Source organism: Gobio gobio (assembly GCF_949357685.1).
Source record: "Gobio gobio genome assembly, chromosome: 3".
In the NCBI taxonomy this organism is placed as follows: domain Eukaryota; kingdom Metazoa; phylum Chordata; class Actinopteri; order Cypriniformes; family Gobionidae; genus Gobio; species Gobio gobio.
In genome coordinates this window covers 53,636,258-53,642,315 of record NC_137099.1, presented here as the reverse complement: position 1 = coordinate 53,642,315, position 6,058 = coordinate 53,636,258, and positions in this window count along the sequence as shown.

Below are 6,058 nucleotides of genomic sequence, written 5' to 3'. Positions count from 1 at the left end.
TTTGACCCCAAAAGCGAAGGAAAATGGCCTTTATTTTGCCTTTCATGACAATTAAGCACGTTTGCCAACTAAAGTGTCAGTACCGTAATGCAAAAAAATATCATTCTCATTACCATGATGTCTCTCATCATTTTAATTGTGTTTTTTATTACAAGAAAAGAGGGAAGGGTACACCAAATACCAAGTTTTTTTCTCTCTTCATATTCCTGTAATGAAATGGCGCGCTTGATCATCATGAAAATAATGTCGCAGTGAAAATGCCTAAAAACGGGTTTTATTTTTCTAAAAAGTAAAATTTTTGGTCGCTTTTGGGGTGAGGTACGAGTTGGACGTGTTCTCATAAGGTTTTGTGAGGTGTATGTGCCTGTTGTCGATGTTTTGAAAACCAGCCTCAAAATCGATGTACCCCTCCTACAGGACGAAAAACAAGATGTCTTTTTTCTCTGCCTTTGTCTTAAGCACAACACAAACTAGTAAAACTAACAGACAAGAAAAAAACAACCATCTGAACACTGTGCAAGTTGTTGTGAAGTTCTCAAAATATCGTTCCAGTTGCTGGCCTATCAGCATCATCCTTTCGAAACAACATCCAGCCAATCGGTGGACTGCGACAGCGTTGTCATGACGACTGTGATCCTATTTGTCAGCTGATGTTTTATGTCCTGTTTGTCTCTCTTTCTCGTGTCTGTCATCAATCTTTCCCCCTCTTCCTGTGAAAAGCTTTTGCAGTAGTACTATCTGATGCGTGACAAAAGAGGAGCAGTTTTATTTTTTTATTGGTGTCCAGGAGAGTGAGTTCTCTGTCTGTCTGATGCTCCTGAACATTATGAGATTAAAAGAAAGTGCCTGAATCAGCCAGTGCCGTCTCACCCGTTCTGTCCATCTCCAAATCATTAATGTTACGTCGCTGTTGCTTCAATTACAAAAGGTAACCCCCCCCCCTCCCCTCCATTAACCGGTTACAACCACCACATGCTACGCACATCCGGATCATTTGTCGATTGCTCTATAGAGCACAACTGTAGTGTTTCAGAAGTAAATCTCGTTCGAGAAAACTACTTTTCAGCAACAAACTTAAATGCTTCACAAGCTCAGAGATTGTTCAATGTTGGTATACTAATATACAAGTCAGTGTCATTTCAACTGTTTAAAAAAATTGTTCCCAACCCTCAAACTATTTATATATTTGTATATATTTGAATATTTTGTAACAAATATATCAATAAAAATATATTGAATATACATTTGTTCTTATATAAAATGACATATGTTTTGTATATCTCTATATATGTACACACACACACACACACACACACACACACACACACACACACACACACACACACACACACACACACACACATTACAACTCTATATGACCTTATTCAGAGCAGCGCCATGACGGGTATGAAGGTATAAAGCTCCTAGATCACGTATAATTTTCCACAGCTGGGGTTTTTTGTCTACTATAATTTCTCTGAAATATATTTTTGCATTGTTGGATAAACTTCTAGGACGTCGTTTAACGTGTGTCCACGGCAACGGTCAAATGTGTTTAGCGCCAGGTCAGGGTCTGAGCAGACGTCTGCCCTTTTTTCTTGTGGCAGGAGACTATACATTGACGGGAGTGATGTAGAAGTATTCGCCATAAAGCTTTCACTGGAGAAAACTGATTTCATGTTAAGTGATAGAATGTTTAACAGTTAGAGAAAAGATGTTTTAAAGCTTGTTGTATTGCAGAACATCACAGTTAGACTATCAGTGTTGTGCAAGCTACTCCCAAACTGTAATACATTATAGATTACTTGTTACTGTTATTGAAAAGTAATTTGTTACCTTACAATATTACTGTCTCAGAATTGTAATGCGTTACATTACTCCTGTATTACTTTTGAGTTACTTTCACCAACATAACTACAGAAGTAGAACTTAACATTCGAAAATGACAAAACTACTAGAGCATTTAACATCTAGTAGAAGGCGATATGATGTAGAATAATGACTGTGGGCTATCCAGACTACAATATAGCATATCATAGGCAACGTGAAGGCTCAAGACAATGCAAGAATGGATGAATCGTAAACGATCCAAATCTGTTAAAAGTATGGTAACTTAGAGGAAAAGTGATTATCTGGCAATAGCTTGGGTCTATTCATATTAGACACAATAGAACAGCATGTAAACTCTAATGCCATGACAAGACGCACATTTGTTCTTATTGTTGTCATTATTTTATTCTCTTTAAAGAGGTGATGCATTGAGAAATCAACTTTCCTTTGAGCCTTTAGTATATAAAAGTTCATCGTGATATAAGAATATCCTGCAAGTTTCAGAGCGGAAAACGTCCTTGTTAGTCAAAGAAAAGCTTTTATAGACACCAGGCCCAGCAAACGAGAGCTCTCACAATATGTCAACCACTGACGTATTAGGACACAGAAGCGCCGCCTCAAGCCCGCCCACCGACTCGTGGAGCTAAGTGATGCAGAATCGATTGTAAACAAGATACAGGTTGAGACACAATGCTGTGCCTTCTATAATGGATCCGACAGGAAAGGTGCAACACACTTATGTGAGTAAAACATGTTTTTTATATGTGTTATTATTGCATTGTTACAGATCGTTTGATATCTATTGATTACATACTTTAGCACGCAGTCTCAGGCTGGAGAAGGTGTTATTGGTTCATTCGTGATCAGGCTCTGACTTGTAACACCCAAAGTCCTGCTGTGTGTGTGTGTGTACGGTTCGCGGTTATATTCATTGATGATCGAGCGAAATGATACAGAAATAACATTCCAATCAATCGCGGGTGGATGAGAGATGGTTCATTGTGTTTGTTTGATAAAGACATTTTGCGAGCCCTGGCTGTGGGCTGGGTGATTCATGCTGGTTGCCGTTTGCCACACGCTCTCACTGACAGGGGAGTGGAAGCTCATTAAATATGCAAATCTTATCCAATCCTAGCCTTGGGCGTTTACCTCCAAGTCTTCAGTGCGGCACGCCCATCAAAACCGAGTTTTTCAGAGAGCCTCAAAACCAAGGCAGAAAGTAGCCTATTATTTATTCATTATGATGTTTTTGAATGTAAAAACCACGCAAACGTCATAAATTGACCTCAGACAACAGTATAAAAAATAAAAAAGCCAGTTCATGACACCTTTAAATTCGAGAGGTTCACAACACAAAACCGGCATGCACAAAGTGCAAGAGTTGTTTTTTTTATTTTTTAATTGCTAGTGCTATTTCGCGACGTGGATAGTTCTTTCGGTTTTAGACAAAGGTTGCATTTGACTGCATATGCATTTGACTATTACGTTCTTCTTGTCCTTATCTCTGACAAACTCTAAGTAATGCGCATACGTCCATCTCGCGAATGTACAGTCGTCTTCTGCCATCTTCATCCATTAAGCCTTGTTTACTTTCGTTTTGCTAACTGCGCGCGCGCCTCGTCCGTTCGCGGAGGTGTTTATACTCGACGCGCTCGCCGTTGTGCTATTCTTTGAAAAGCCTTCTTTAGCCGCTTTTCTACTGGCCAGCGCGAGCTGTCATCTAGGGTGGGTTGCACCAACAAGGATTAAATTAAACTCAGTTTAGAGCTAATCTAGGATTTGTTGATCAAGGCTTTATTTTAAATCGAGTTGTGTTGCAACTTGTGTTGCAATATACCACATAATTTTAAACCCAGATTAACAAATCGGGGATTAGAATTTAACCTGCGATTAAAACCTCCATTTACGATTAATTTCCGTCGCCATGATGGATTCGCCATTGACAGCAACAATACTCAATTTCCTTCTTTATTGACCACCATAAACTCTCTCTGACATAAGTAGCTCTTGCCAATAAAGAAAATAAACTTGTAAAATGTCAGCTGTCTTTATAAAGCGCTTCATAGAGTGACCGTTACTGACCAGGCAGGCAATGAAAACAGTGCGTGCGTAAATATATATTTATAGTATCAATTAATAATGGAGTATATTGTGGCAGCGTAATTTATGACAAAATAACTGTCATGATTGCCTAGATTTAATCTAGATTTAAGATTAATCCTTGTTGGTGCAGCCCACCCTTAGTCTTTATTTACAAACTTGGACACCACACGTGGCTATTGGCTGACCACGAACAGGTAATAACTTGCTTGCATTTTTCATTCGTTGTCTCGCGTTCTTGTCGTTTTTTTTGTTTTTTTTTAACAATTTAATTTTGTAAATACATTTCTGTAAATGTATTGTAACGCAAGCGTTACTGAACATGTACAGAGTAAAATATTAATAAAAATTGATTAGTAATGCCTTTACACTACTGCGTTACAGCAAAAAGTAGAATGTTGCTAGCCTGACAAGCCAGACCCACATCAAGATGTTGGGTCTGGAAACTCACCATTGACAGGGCTCAATCCGAGGGTCGGAATAAACGCTTGTCTTTCAAATTCCCTCTGCACGCAATAGGATAGCGCCATGAGCGCCACAACCAACCAGAGCAAAGAAGAAGGTGAAGCCGAGCTAACGTTAGTTGATAGACTTTCGCCGTATCCGGTCGGCAAAACTCTGAACATATCTTCTTTTCTTAAGAATGACTTCAGTGCCGTTCTTTGTTCTTTTTTCAAAGAAAAGCTTAACTCCAAGTCTTCCAAGTTCCAGAGTCGCAGCCAAAGCCGATTCAAAAGACGCTGTTTGTCAGCTTCTTTGTTTACGAGTAGCAGAACCGCCGCAACTCTGCCGTGACGTGCCGTCATTATGTAAAACATCCGCTTTTCAAGATGCACGTGGAAATTTGTCTGATCCTTGAAGTGATCGTGGGCAGCAGCACAAAGCTTATTCTGTGCTCATTTTATCTAATATTTGATGTTTTAAAATTTTTGTACATTTAAAAGGGAAAGCAAAAGGGAATCACTAAAATTATTGAATATATTTTGAGACAAAGGTCTTCTCAATGATTTTCAGTTTTGTTGAAGCTAATTCAATAAGAACCCACAGTGACACGGGTGTCACAAACACTGGTGATTATCTGGAAAGGTCTTTTTAAAGCAATATCCCTAAATTTCAACTCAGGAAGTCCCTACGCGACATATAAGGAACACCCAGGTTCAGTCATGTGACAATTTGTGCATTTTTTGTTGCCATGGCACCATTTCCAAAATGGTGGCCTGTCTGGTTAGCACATGTCAATTTTTTAATACGCTTGTTTTTGTTACTAAAGGTATGTTTCAACCCATGCAACAATTCTAACATTTTAATAACTTATCATAGATTACACTTAACCTGATTTTAATACATTTCTTAAACAAATTGATATAAAATAAGTTACGAAAATATTGTGGTGACATATATGTCACATCGGGCTGTTAACCTTACAACAGTTGGTGGAATTTTGATGTTATGTATTTGTAATAATAAGAAAATTTTTAATGAGCTGCTCAATTAATTTAGCAGATTCAATAATTTTTTTAGTGTTATATATTTTCTCTATGTTTTATATAAAATCTGGGACTCAGAAAAATGTTAACAGCACTGTTTAATATAATTGAAATATTGATTGGTATTGATCTGCACATGATCTGCACCAAATGCCAGAAAATCATTCATACTTGGGAAAATGACAAAATGACATACCATGGTGGCTGACAAAATGTTACGCAACTGTTTTCAGACTCTACTAGCATCTCTACATCTCACTGACAACAATAATTATTAAAATCAGCAAGCAGGGGATAAGTGTTGGAAGATCCGCCTATGGCTTGATATGTTTTGTTAATAATTTTTTAATAATACGCATAATTTTGATAAATGTTGTGGAAAAGAAAAGAAACAGAAAAAAAACTGCTATTTAGCAAAAAAATTATTAAATGTTTTTTTTAAAAACTGAGAAATAAATGCCCAATGTGACATATTTGTAACATAAAAAATTGTATCATAAACGGCCAATGTCACATATGTGTAACATTATAAATCTTTCACAAGGAGGGGTTGTATTTCAAAAACAACTGCAGAAACATGTTACAAGTGGTCCATTAAGCCTGTTTTTATATGCCCCATAATTTTCCTAAAAGGATAAATT